The sequence below is a fragment of the Dipodomys spectabilis genome, unplaced genomic scaffold (genome assembly GCF_019054845.1).
Source record: "Dipodomys spectabilis isolate Male_0828 unplaced genomic scaffold, ASM1905484v1 ptg000285l, whole genome shotgun sequence".
NCBI lineage: Eukaryota > Metazoa > Chordata > Mammalia > Rodentia > Heteromyidae > Dipodomys > Dipodomys spectabilis.
Window position 1 is genome coordinate 383,654 of NW_024870962.1, and position 15,543 is coordinate 399,196.

Consider the following 15,543-nt stretch of genomic DNA (forward strand, 5'->3'; position numbering starts at 1 on the left):
TTTTCAGTCATGCTTCTCCACCATGCATGGTGAGGACAACCTTTTGGTAAATGAACTTCTTTTCCTGCCTTAAAAAAAAGAAATGCAAATTGTCCAAACAGAACCAAGAAGAAATAAATCAATTACAAATGTCAATAACCTACAATGAGATAGAAGAAGTAATAAGAAATCTTCCAACAGGAAAAGCCCAGGACCTGATGGATTCACTACAGAATTCTATAAGGCCTTTAAAGAGGAGCTAATACCCATACTCCTCAAGCTCTTCAGAGAAATAGAAACAGAGGAAATAATCCCAAACTCATTTTATGAAGCCAATATCACATTCATCCCCAAACCAGGCAAAGACCCAACAAAGAAAGAATTACACACCAATCTCTTTTATTAAGACAGATGCAAATCTCCTCAATAAAATTGCAGCCAACAGAATCCAGAAACATATAAAAAAATCATATATTATGACCAAGTAGGCTTCATCCCAGAGATGCAGGGATGATTTAACATATGTAAGTCAATAAATGTAATTCATCACATCAACAAATCCAAGGTCAAGAATCACATGCTTATCTCCATTGATTTGGAAAAAGATTTTGATAAAATTCAGCACTCATTCATGTTAAAATCTCTGGAAAAAGTAGGAATAGAAGGAACATTTCATAAGACAATAAAAGCGTTACATGGCATATCAAAAGCCAATATTATGCTTTATAGGGAAAAACTACAACCAATTCCTTTAAAAACAGGAACAAGGCAAGGATGCCCACTCTCTCCACTCCTCTTCAATATAGTTCTGGAATTTTTAGCCAAAGTAATAAGGCAAGAAAAATGCATTGAAGGGATCCACATAGGAGATGAAGAATATAAACTCTCTCTTTTTGCAGATGGCATTATTTTATAAATTAACGATCCCTAAAGCTCCATCCCCAAACACTTAGAGCTTATAAACCAAATTGGCAAATACCAGGATTCAAAATTAACCCACAAAAATCAGTCGACTTTCTGTAAACCAACAAAGTACAAATAGAAATGTATATCAAGGGAACAACCTCATTCACAATAACCTCAACAAAAAGTATTTAGGAAGTAACCTAACCAAAGATGTAAAGGGTCTATTTCATGAAAACTATAAAAGCCTAAAAAAAGGAATCTTAGAGGATACCAGGAAATGGAAAGACTTCTCATGTTCCTGGATAGGCAGAATTAATGTGGTGAAAATGGCCATACTGCCAAAATTAATAAACATATTCAATGCAATCCCCATTAAAATTCCAATGACTTGCTTTACTGAAATAGAGAAAATATTCCAAAAGTTCATATGAAACAGCAAAAGACCTAGCACAGCCAAAACAATTATAGGCAAAAGAAAGGATGCAGGAGGGATCATGATACAGGACTTCAAGCTCTATTATAGAGCCATAATCACAAAGACAGCTTGGTACTGGCACAAAAAGAGACCCAAAAATCAGTGAGACAGGTTAGATGACCCAGAAATACAGCCACATAGGTACAGTTAGTTGATATTTGACAAAGGAGCCAAAGACATACGGTGGAAGAATCATAACCTCTTCAACTACTGGTGCTGGGAAAACTGGCCACATGCAGAAACTAAAAGTGGACCCTAGCCTATCACCATACACTAACATAAACTCAAAATGGATTAAAGATCTTAACATCAAGCCTGAAACTCTGAAACTATTGCAGGACCGAGTATGAGAGAGACTTGGAATTATAGGCAAATGCAGGAACTTCCAGAACAGATTCCCAGGGTCACAACAAATTGGAGAATGACTCGATAAATGGGACTACCTTAAAATAAAGTTTCTGCACAAATAAATAATAGCAACCAATCTAGAAAGAAAGCCAAATAATTGGGAAAAATATTTACCAGCAATATATCAGACAAGGCTCTAATATCAATTATATACGGTAAACTCAAGAAACTAACCCTTTACAAACCTAACAAACCAATTTTGAAATGGTCAAGGGAGCTAAAGAGAGACTTCTCAGAAGAAGAGGTAAAAACGGCCAAGAAACACATGAGGAAATGTTCATCATACCTGGCTGTAAAGGAAATGCAAATAAAAACAACTCTGAGATACCACCTTACTCCAGTCAGAATGGCCCACATCCTAAATTCAGCCAATGACAAATGCTGGAAGGGATGCAAAGAAAGAGAAGCATTACTGCATTGCTGGTGGGAATGTATACTAATACAACCACTTGGAAAGAAGTATGGAAGTACCTCAGAAAGCTAAATATCGACCTGTCCTATGAACTGGCCATACCACTCCTAGGCATCTACTCAGAACAACAGGAACCAGTATACAAAGACACACACTCCTTTATGATTATTGCAGCACTGTTCACAACAGCCAAAATTTGGAAACAACCCAGATGAGTCACTACTGATAAGTGGATCAAAAAATTGTGGTACCTATATACAATGGAATACTATGCAGCCATTAGACAGGACAAAATGATGGCATTTGTAGGGAAATGGATGGGACTAGACCAATTTATTTGAGTGAGGTAAGCCAAGAACAAAGAGACAAATGGCACAGGATCTACCAGATATGTGGATTCTAAAGCCAAAATGCAAAAAGGTATGACAAAGTAAACAGGATCGAGAAACAAAGGACAGACACTCTTTTTGTTGTATCACCGTTAATGACTCCATGTTCTTGATTATGTAGATGGTAGAAATATGCACGCAATGGAGGGAAGCTAGGAGGAGGACCAGAAAAAGTGGGAAATGGAACAACATACAACAAAGTAGTCCATCAGCTGCACTGGACATAGAAGAAAAATATCTAAGTAACCCAAACACAATGATGGGAAGGGAGGAATGAGAGGGAAAGAGGGAATAGGTTACACTAAGCAAAAGGGAAAAAATGTAAACATCACCTGAGTTGGGAAAAATAATTTGGATTGTCAAAGCTCATGGGATTAACAAATTTTAGACCATGATAATGATAATTTGCCTTGTCAAGGTTAAAATGTGTTAGTGACTTTAAGTATCACAATTCCACAATATTGTGAAATATATGTAATCACCTATTTCAATTTTGACAAAAAAGTGTGAGAAGGGAAGGGTTATGAGGGATGGGTGACAATGTTGTCAGTCACCTTGTATTCATATACTGTTTTGTAGAATGGGAACTTCTTTCTACAACTACTTAAAAATAATAATACAAGGAATTTAAAAAATAAACAGGGATGGCAACTGATAAGTTCAAATATAAAATAAGAAATTAAATCCAATTGGAAGGCAAATTTCTTTGGCGAGGGTAATGTAGTTTATTCTATAGCAAGTCTCCTTCAGCAATAATTCCAAAAGCTAGATCTTAAGTAAGTGAAGTAAACTAAGAATTGGAGATACAAAAAAAAAACAACAAAAAAACTTCACCCACTCTTTCTTGCCTGGACAGCTGGTGTGGGTAAAAATTTATCATGCTCCTGAGTTAGGACCAAAGTGGCAAGGACCATACTTGGTCGTGCTAGGACCAATATACAGAGAAGGCTGCAAGATGAACTGTTCAGAGACACCCAGATGATCCCTTAAGGATAAGACTTACTGTTAACTACTGCTAACGAGTGTGTTTCTATAATTTACTTGTTTTCTATTAAATTTACATTTTAAGCCTGTTCATTGGGTGGAGAGAAGGGAATTTTTAGGATCTGGTAAGAAGGAATCAAGGATTTGATTGGACATGAAAACCAGTGGGGGGTGTATAAAGCAGCGGGGCCCTAATAATCAGCAGCACTATCAATGAGGCCCCATATCCTGGCCCACTGGAGTGCATGGGACATACTACCAAAGGGCCAGAGTATCTTGTTGGAAGGGGTAGGATGTCATCTTCACATGATTAGCTGTGAAGAAGTGATTGGGGAACGGGCAATTTGTGAAGTGATGGTTGAATACTGTTAGGCAGGAGACCCACTGGAGTGATGGAGGGGTTCAACCTATGTATACGCTGCATGGTCAGAGAAATGGAATTGGTGAAAATCAAGAGAAGGAAGTGGTGAGATGTCGCTACCGCCTCGACCAGCAAGGAAGACGCGACACCAAACTCTTCTCTCTGCAGTTTATTCAGGACCTTTGAGTAATCTTCTGACCCCAACAACGGGGAGAATTCCCCACAGCCTTAAGTACCCGCTGGGTAGCCAACCCTGTTACGCCACGTGGGAAACACCAATAGGTTCAGGTACGCGGAAGCAAGCCAGATTCTTTGCCTTAGCCATATAAGGAGTTGTTTACCACAGAGAGCACTCGCCATCGGGAAGGCGGAGGGCAGAAACCAGCGCCATCTTCCAGGTGCGGCCTCTCGCAGCTCTCTACAGTAAGACAGTAGGAGGGGAAAGACTTGGGAGAAGAGGAATTTAAGGGAGAATAGGAGGGAAAGTATGCCAATTGGCCACCAGGCCAGAGGAGTGTAGGCCTGTGGATAGTGGAGAGGCCTAAAGAGCAAAAGGAAGTGATGCAAGGGAAAAAGGGAAATGAAGGAATGTCTATAAAGAAGGAGGGAGTAAGGCAAAAGGACAAAGCCTTACCTATTGAAGTTTGGAACTTTGGAGATGATATTTTGGGGAGTTGGTGCTTTGCAGACCAATTAACTATGAGTGACTGCCCATTGGAGGTCTGAGATTTGGTGTTTGGGTTGGCTTGTCACTGAGTGTACAGCCCAGGACAAGGTAAATGAAGGCACATTTCGAGTGTAAATAAAGTTATTTTCAATGTGCCTCATTCGATTGTCTTGTGTTTTATGCATCATACGTATACTAGTTCACGTTAGTAGTCTCAAAGGCCATGAAATTTGTAAAATTTATGAGCTCATAATCAGTTTGCAAATCCGAATGGGACAGTGATGGCAATATGATGTCACAATATCAAGTCATAATAATATTTTGATGTAATAATTAGTTGGTGATTCCATAATGGTGATGAGGTCATAATAGGTTTATGATGTCACAATTGGGTTGTTGATGTCACAATGGCATGCTGGACTTCAATTTTCATTAACTCCCAATGAGAATATGAATTCAGAATGGGAATGTGAGATCTACAAAGTCATGCATTGGCCCAAATGTGATGAACTCCCAACAGGTATGTGATATCACAATGTAACACAATGTTCATGATATCTGACAGTGATGACATAATTTTCATGGTAGAGTGCATTTCTAATATCACACATCATACCTGAAATATGAAGTCAAAAACATTATGAGATCACAAAGGCCTATGTATCACAAGGGCATCGTGTCAAAGTTATGAGGAAAGGACTGGTTAATGATGTCACACTGGTGATCCTGGCTCCAAGGGTTTGTAATATAATGGTATAATTGATCTTAATTGTTAGACCACAATGATTATATGGGTAAACAACTTAACTTTGATGTCACAAAGGCCATATGCTTTTTCAAAGGTGCTAAGAGGTCATAACCGATTGAAATGTCACAATGTGATTGTGATGTCACAATGGCAATGTGATGCTGCAATAGCTTTGTGATATCACGTTGGTAATGAGGTCACCCATGGAATAGTGATGTCACTATTAGTTTGTAATATTACAATCACATGTCTGATTTCAATTGCTACTAGTTTACAATGAGGACAAGAATTCAAGGAAGGAGCTAGAAGTCCTAAAACCCATGACTTTTCTAACATGTTGATGTCATAATAGGTTTGTGAAAACAGAATGGCACAGTGATATCACAATGTCAATGTTATGTCACAATATCATGTCATAATAATGTGTTAAGGGATTTCAGAAGAAGATTGCTGAGGAGAGGTTGGATTCAAAATAAGTGCTCGCATAGAAAGCAGTTTTAGTGTTCCTGTGAACAGTCCTAGGCTAGAGAATCACACAAAAGTGTGCCATCACCGTACAAAGAGGATGGCCAGAGAGGGAAAATCCAGGCAAGGAAAGAGATCTGAGCACTTGCCAGTAGCCATGGCTGCAAGGGCTGGGGTGGCAGTGGTGGTGGCCATAGACACCATACCTACAACAGAGAGTCCAGGACAAAGGAGCCAGACACAGTAGACTAGCAGATTCTACTCAACACCAGCAAGAACTGAGAAGGAACAGATATCTTCGTCCTGCAGTTTTCAGACCAGAGAGGGTCCAGGAACCAAGAATCTGGTGTGAGTAGAACCCTGACTTCCTTACTCCTTCTCAAGGAGCAGATGTGGGAAGGCCGCCCCTCCCCTCACCACCACCGGAGGTCTCCATCTTTAATAGTGACAAAGGCCCGGTTGAGCAGATAACTCCGACTCAGGCCTTGGAGAAAAACAAGAGAGTCATTTTGCAGGTCACAGGAACTAGAAGTGTCCTGCCAGGCTCAGTTCCACCAGGGGAAAGTCACTCTGCCCAGGCAGAGTGAAATTTGTCCTCGGAGAAGAGACTTTCTTCACTGGGTAGACAGAGCCAGAGGCTGCCCCACCATACAGATGCCTAGAGAACAATTGAAATTAAGTAAACATAAACCCTGAGAATGGCTCCAAGCTGGGTTCTGTGAGTGTCTCAGGAGCTAGCCCCTTAGGGAAAAGCTACTGTTTGATGAAAGGCTTCAACCCTACCCAGAACCTAGCCTCATCACTGCATCTCCAAACTAGAGGAAACAGCTATCTCCCACTTTTGTGATACTCAAAGATCTCCCTCTCACTGAACTAGCCTGGGAGGAGGATCACAAAATCCTGCCTAACACAGGGCATTTTCTGCCTGACCAAACTGACTTAAGAAGCCAATCAAGCCATAGGAAAACCAAACACCACAAGCAGACCAGAGACTCCACCAAGACACTGGTTATAGATACAGGGGAGATACAGGCTCTTCCCATTCCCCCTCCAAAAAAAAACATCCAAAACCAAAGAACTCTTTTTTAAACATTTTTTTAATTTTTATTTTTTAAGTGTTTTCTGTTGATCTTTATTTTCTCATAATTTTTATTTTTGGTGTATGTGTGTGTGTGTGTGTGTGTGTGTGTGTGTGTGTGTGTGTTTAATCTCTTTGACCTTTTGGTCCTTTTTTATTATTTTCATTTTTTCTCTTTCTTTATTTTTTGCATGACTTAATTGCTGTTCTGCTCAACTCCAGATACATACCTGTCATCAATTGGTAGACCTTCTCCCCCATTATGTACATACTTAAGCCAGAAATTTATTACTCAGTTCACAACCTGTTAGGCTTAACTTCTATAATAGCAGTATTATCTCTTTATACCTACATAATTTTCAAGTAACTAATTTTAAAATTTTTATTTTATAGTTTTCACGTTTCCTTTCTATCCCTCCCCTCCTCTCATTCTATCCTTTTCTTCTCTCAATATCATTTCTTTAAACTTACATAATTTTTAAGTGTTTCATTTCCTAAATTTAAATTTAATTATTCCATTTTTTTCTTTTTTTAAAAAATTTCTCTCCTATGATTCTGTCCAATCCATTTCCCTCTCAGAGATTAGGAATTGGTTACATTTAGTCTCATTTTACCTATTCACATCCCTCTAGTCCTATTTTTCCCCACATTTCTCCCTGAAGCTAATAATTTCTGGTTTGCCAAATCCTTCCTCGTTGTTCTTAACTCATTAATCCATGGTTGTTTGATTTAGAATAGATTGTATCTGTTGAACTAGATTGTATCTGCAGCCATTTTGGTTGTGCAACTGAAGGACTCTAGTTGATGCTTACCTTAAAATAGTGTTCAAGCACAAAATTGCTGTTACTTTCATACCAAATGGGCAGAACAAGTTGGAAAAACACAAGAAAAATGGCAAGTCCAGGTATCTGAACTTCCACTAATGATAATCATGTGAGAGAATAGTTAATGATAATAATAATAGTTAATGATAGTAATAATAATTAATAGTTCCCCCAACAGCTCTACAAACACTACTGGTAAACATGGTGAATGAAATGATTGAAAATTTGCAAAGGTCTCAGTGTGAGCGTGATAGGGACCAAGAGGAGGCAATCCAAATAGTATTACAGGAATCTTGTGAGCATTAGGAAGCTACTTAAAGATTAATACAGGAATTGCATAAGCAGGCTGAGAACCGTCATAGAGAACTACAGGAATTGCTTTAATTTGAGGAAACTAGTCAAAGAGTAATAAAGGAATTGTGAGAGCGTGATCAGAATAGACAGAGAGAAATAGAGGCATTCAAAATATCTATAAAGAGACAGCTGGAACAATTCAGGGAGACCACAAAGGGAATGCAGAATAGAGCCTGCCAGAAGGAATGGGAGTCCAAGGAAACCATAACCAATCAGCTAAGTGATCTGAGAATAAACACTGAACACCAAATTAAGGAAGTAAAGCTCATACAAGATCTAAACCAAAGCTCCAACAAAGAATTTGAAGCTATCAAAGCTGACCAGATAAAAGGAAAAGAAATTAAAAACAAATAGAAATTCTTGACAGGTTAGACCAGGCAGAAGATCAAATCTCGGGGACTGAAGACAGCCTAGATATTATAGAGAAATAACATACAAATATCCAAGATAAATCCAAGAAATATGATAGATCTATTCTATATTTGGAAGACACCATCAGAAGGCCTAATCTGAGGATAATGGATATAGAGGAGCACCTAGAGACAGAAGTTAATGGTCTAGAAAATTTATTTAACAGAATCCTAGCAGAGAACTTCCCAAACATGCAAAAAGATAGGCCTATGGCCTATTCAGATAAAAGATGCTTTCAGAAGCCCAAATAGACCAGAACAGAATAGGACATGTCACCGTCATATTATAATCCACACAGGATCAATTCAGACCAAGGAAAGGATCCTTAAAGCTGTCAAGGAGAAAAGACCAATCACCTATACAGGGAAACCAATTAGAATATCCTCAGATTTCTCAGCAGATATGATGAAAGCAAGAAGAGCCTGGAATGATGTATGCCATGCCCTAAAGAAAAACCACAACAAAGAACAGTGTACCCAGCTAAACTCTCCTTCATAACTGAAGGTCAAATAAAAATTGTTCATAGCAAAGAAAAATTGAACAATATATCTCCACAAAACCAGACCTACAAAGGTACTTAAAGATATCCTACACATAGAAAACTAACAAGACAATGGCCAAGAAATGGCATCTAAGCGAATAAAATTAGAACTCAACATGAAAAGCGCCCAAAGACAGTCCTGTAACACATGGAAGCTGAACAACACACTGCTGAATCACCAGTGGGTCATGGAAGAGATTAGAAAGGAAATGCAAATGTTAATGATATTCAACAAAAATGAACACACAAATTACCAGCTCCTCTGGGACACAGCAAAGGCAGTACTCCGAGGCAATTTATAGCTCTGAATTCTTACATCAACAAATTAGAGAGATCTGAAACCAACAATTTAATAAGACATCTGAACCTCCTTCAGAAAGATCAGCAAAATAAACCCCAATCCAGTAGACAGAAATAAATAATTAAAATTAAATTAGAATTAACTAAATTATCATCCAAAAACACCATAAAAATAATCAACAAAACAAAGAGTTGGTTCTTCGAAAAAATTAGCAAAATTGACAGACCCTTAGCAAATCTTATCAGAAAAAGAAGTGAACACACCCACATTAACAAACTCAGAGATGAGAATGGGAACATCACCATCAGAACATTATAATGGAATACTTCTCAAAACTTTATGCTAATAAGTTTGAGACCTGGCAGAAATGGACATGCTGAATCTCAACCAAAATGATTTAAATCAACTTAAGATGTCCATATCAAGCATAGAAATGGAAACATCAATAAGAGACCTCATATCTAAGAAAAGCCCAGGACCAGGTGGATTTACAGTGGAATTGTACAAGGCATTCAAAGCAGGGCTCACACCAATCCTCCTCCAACTATTCAAAAAAATTGAAAGAGTAAGTTCACTACCAAATTCATTCTATGATGCCAACATAACCGTTATCCCAAACCAGGCAGGGACTCATCAAAGAAAGAGAACTATAGACCCATTTCTTTGATTAACATTGATGCAAATCTTCTCAACAAAATTTTGGCCTTCAACAATTCATCCAAAAAATCACACACCATGATCAAACAGGATGCAAAGCTGGTTCAATATATGCAAATCACTTAATATAATTCATCACATCATCAAGAGCAATGATGAGAACCCCATGGATATATCAATAGATACAGAAAAAGAATTTCACAAGATCCAACACCCCTTTATGTTGAAGACTCTGGAAAAACTATGAACCCAGAGAACATACCTCAATACAATAAAGGCTGTATATGACAAACCTACTTCCAGCATTATAATGGTGAAAAACGAAAGCTATTTCCTCTTAACTCAGGAACGAGACAAGGATGTCCACTCTCCCCACTTCTCTTTAATTTAGTATTAGAATGCCTACCTATAGTAATAAGACACGATACAAACATAAAAGGGATCCAAATACAGAAAGATGATGTAAAACATTCCCTCTTTGCAGAAGACATGGTCTTGTATTTAAAAAATCCCAGAGACTCCACTCCCAAATTACTCATGCTGATTCAAAACTTTGGCAAAGAAGCATAGTATAAAATTAACTCTCAAAAATCAATGGCTTTTCTGCAGGCCAACAGTGAGAAGTGTGGATGAAATCAGGAAAGCAACTCCATTCATAATAGCCCCACAAAAATGAAATACCTAGGAATTAACTTAATCAAAGGAGTGAAGGACCTTTATGATGAAAACTTTAAAAAACTGAAAAAGGAAGTCAAAACGGAACTTAAAAAGTGGAAAAACCTTCCATGCTCCTGGATTGGAAGCATCAACATCGTGCTAATTGCAATACTTCCCAATGCTATCTACCAATTCAATGTGATACTTATCAATATTCCAAACTCATTCTTCAAGAAAACAGAAGAGGCAATCCAAAAATTCATACAGAACAATAGAAGACCCTGAATAGCAAAAATAATCCTTAACAGAAAGAACAGTGCTGGAGGAATATCACTACCAAATTCCAAACTCTACTACAAAGCCATAGTAATCAAAACAGCTTGGTATTGGCACAAGAACAGACCTCAGGACCAATGAAATAGAATTGAAAACACAGAAATGAACCTACAGACCTATAGCCATCTAATCTTCGATAAGGTAAGTAAAAAACAAACAGCATGGAAGAAAGACAGCCTGTTCAGTAAATGGTGCTGGCAAAATTGGTTAATCACTTGTAGAATTAGAATACTAAAGCTAGATCCTTATATATCACCCTGCACCAGAATCAACTCCAAATGGATCAAAGACCTCGAGTCAAAGCAGACACCCTGAAAACATTACAGGATGGAATATGAGAAACCCTAGGTCTCCTTGGCACAGACCGAAATTTTCTTAATAGAGACCCAGAAACACCAAAAATCAAAGAAAGGTTGGACAAATGGGATTTCATGAAATTGCAGAGCTTCTGCCTGGCAAAGGATAAAGCTAGCAAGATCAATAGAAAGCCCACAGATTCGGAGAGGATCTTCACTAGCCATACAACAGGCAAGGGTCTTATATCTAAAATATACCTGGAACTCAAAAAATTATATCCCCCAACAACAAATCCTCAAAGAAAGAACTCCCCAATAAATAAGTGGGCTAATGACTTACAGGGAAACTTCCATGAAGAGGAAATAAGGATAAGGAATAGACACACGAAGAAATGCTCAAACTCCCTAGCCATAAAAGAAATGCAGATCAAAACAGCATTGAGATACCACCTCACCCTAGTTAGAATGGCTATAATCAAGAACTCTAATAACAACAGAAGCTGGTGGGGATATTGGTGGGACTGTATACTTGTTCAACCACTTTGGAAAGCAATATGGAGCTTCCTCAAAAGACTACATAGAGCTCCCCAATGACCCAGCACTCACACTTTTGGGCATTTAACCAAATGATTACAAACAATACCATACTAAAGCTACCAACAAAACTATGTTTATTGAAGCATTATTTACCATAGCTCAGATACAGTCCCTACCCAGATGCTCCTCAGTAGATGAATGGAACAAGAAAATGTGGTTTATATACACAATGGAATTCTATGAGTCCATCGGAAAGAATGACATTGCCCCATTTGTTAGGAAATGGAAAGTCTTGGAAAAAATTATATTAAGTGAAGTAATCCAGGCCCAAAGAAACATAAGTGCCATGGTTTCCCTTATTTGCAATAACTAGTATATGTCTGAGACAAACAGAAACTGTCAGAGAAGTTGATGTTAGGAGAAATGAACCCTAAGATAAGGACTCAAATTGTTTTCTGTTCTTGCTATTGTTTCTGCCATATTTATGACATGATTTATTTGTTGATTTTTATGTCCCTCCCCCACGGTATAATCCCTGTTTTCACTGTTTTTGATGTTGGTATAATTTGGGGATGGCAAGGGGAAAACAAATTGTTATACCAGTGGACTAATTACCACAATGAAATGTGCAAGATATTATGTAGAAAATGAACTTTACAATTTTGGTGCGAAGGGGTTGGTGGGGTGGTAGAAGGGGACATATGAAGGAATGGGAAGGAGAAACAAGGAGGCAAAAATGCTTGAAAAGAAATGTACTCATTACCTTGTTCATGTAATTGTAAACCCCCTGTTTGTATTTTCACAATAAAAAATCATAAACTAATGAAGTAAAATTCATGTCAATCTTGTTTTGTCAGTCGTAGGACTCTAACTCTGGGCCTGGGCACTGTCCCTCCTCTCTTCGGCTGAAAGATACCACTGTATCTCTTCAGCTACAGTGCCGTTTCTAGTTTTCAAGAGATATATTGGAGATAAGAGTCTCACAGACTTTTCTGCCCAGGCTGAATTTGAACCACTATCCCAAGATCTCAGACTTTTGGGTAGCTAAGATTACAGGCATGAGCCAACAAAGTCCAGATCTAAGAAAATTTTTAAAAAGTAAGCTTATTGAAACTTCTCTCTTTTTCCAATAAACAATCTTACTTTTTCAGCATTAGTTTATAAGTATTATTTATTTTTAGATGAAACTGAATTTTTTAATCAAATCATGCATAATTTTACTATTACTCAGTATCTCACAAAAATCCACAGTTATTGACTTTCCCCAACGTCAATTATTACATACTACATTACTTACTATTATTATTACACTCTATATTACATATAATATGAAGTTAAAATAGCTTGGATCATTTCAGATAAATTAGTAGGTGCTATTTTAGCATTATAAATTCATATCTGTGATTTTAAACGAAGGAAAGAAGATTTTCAAGTTAAAATGAAGTATGAATGTGTAGTGTGTCCCAATTGAAACAAAAATTCTGAATTCATACAGAGAAAATTATTTTCTTTCCACTTATGACTTTGTAGTAATACTATTGGAAATAGTGAGGCAAGAAGAGGAAGAATTCAATCATTTTTTTTGTCAGTCATAAGGCTTGAATTCTGGGCTAGAGCCCTGTCCCTGTGCTTTTCAGCTCAAGGTGAGTGCTCTACCGCTTGAGCCCCAGCTCTACTTTTGGTTTTCTAGTGGTTTATTGGAGATAAGCGCCTCACAGATTTTGCTGCCTGAGCTGGCTTTGAACCGTGATCCTCAAATCTCCTTGATCTTCCTGAGTAGCTAGGATTACAGGCGTGAGCCACCAGTGCCCGGCAAGGACGAAGAATTCAAATCATGTCAAACAATGTCTCTGTATGAAGACCTGCCTATTCCCAGTTGTCACAAAATCTCAAGTGTCTATCTTAGAATTCTATTTGGAAAAGTTCTAAATCATTGATTCTTTTTGTACTTTCTGCTATACGAAACAAAATATAGACACAAAACAATTGAAATAAAATGCACACATATGTTGAAGTCACAACTGGAAAAACAACTAACAAAGTAGAACTCCCCCAGGAACAAAAGCATGTTGTGCCCAGTTTTTTTTTTTTTAAGCACAAAAACTTCAAACACATGTTAACATGGCGTAGAGCCATAAAGATAACTGTGTCTCAGAAATACGGTTGTGTTAATTTGTAATTGAATTCATCTAGATGAACTTAATATAGCAAATCCCTTGAATGGATCAAATTGTATAAAACAATTGTGACTGTATGCGGAGTGAGATCTGCACGTATTTAAAAGAATAAAATAACAAAATCATGACATACTTAAAAAATTCAGAAATGTAATGAATAACTCCAAAAGTATCCGTATTTAGAACTAATTTCTACTAATTTAACAAGAAAAAATATGCAAATAGTAGAATCTGAGTATTTTACATGAGTGTACATAATTTTAAACTACTCCAAATTACACTTTGTAGAAGACTGAATGTAGCTTATCTAAAGGAAAACATCAACTCATGATATGAATGAAATTAAAAATCTCATGAAAAGAGAGAAGTAGTTTCTGGAAAATAGTAGTTTAATAAATGTTGGTCAAAATCTTTCTAGTACTGACAAAATTGCATATCTATTTATTTAGATCCAAAAAAGATCCCAAGTTACTCGTGCGGATTTGAAACTTTGGCAAAGTATCAGTTTACATCTGTAAAATTATTATGGGTTTTAACTCTGGCAAGGAATTCATTTCCTCTTCGATCTGACATATGAATATATGAAAGAACTTCTCCAACTAAATATCAAGACCTAACTAAACATATAACCAGAAAAATCATCATGTAAGCCGTATTGCAACTGGGGTAAAAGTAAAATCAGTCATACTGATTCTGTATTTATTGTAAATGTTTATTTTTTTCATTAATTATTTCCTTTAGCTTGCATTTTTAAAACATTGTGTTACATGATGTATATCTTAGTAACTAATTTTGGATGCCTCGTTAAATTTTGTTCTGAGTATATTGCCTCACTTCAGTTCCTATCCCATGAAATGATGTTGATTACAAAAAATTCTAATAACCACTGTTTATAATACACAAAATCTCATAAGCATGACACCAGTAAGCATTGTTTAACATTTTGATATCATGGTCTCATGACTGATGAGGCCTATCTGCATGAGTATCATTGTACCTAGATTCCTCAGCTTGAATTTTGCTACTGTTAAAAAATATTTATATCTTTATTTGTCACCTATCAGAGATTAAATCTGAGTATAAAGCCTAAGGAAGATGATAAAGCAATAATTCAGTTTTTCTGGGTACAAAGTAAACAAAATTCAGCATAGAGTAACTCACTGGTTTGAAGTCAACCAATTTCTCCAAATCATTCTAAGCATTTCCGTACAATGTGTATTTTTCTCAAGAAGGGAATGGGTAATGTGAGAAGAGGACTAACCAAGCATTGTCTTCAAATATACATAATTTGGATTACCCTCTACATTTGGATATAAGCATTTCTGATAAAAACTGAATAATTGATTATCAGGTCAGGTATAATATATCCTAGTTTCATATACCAAACTACATTCAGAAAATGGTATATACCAATTAACTAAAGAATGTCTTGGCAGAAAAATGGCATTTCTATACTATGTGATGCCCAATTCTTAGGTATTTCATTATGCCTCCATTTAATGAATGTGATTGTTTAAATGATTCATGAAGTATTAATTAAAATTGATCAGTGTCTTATAATATAATTGTGTATAATTATA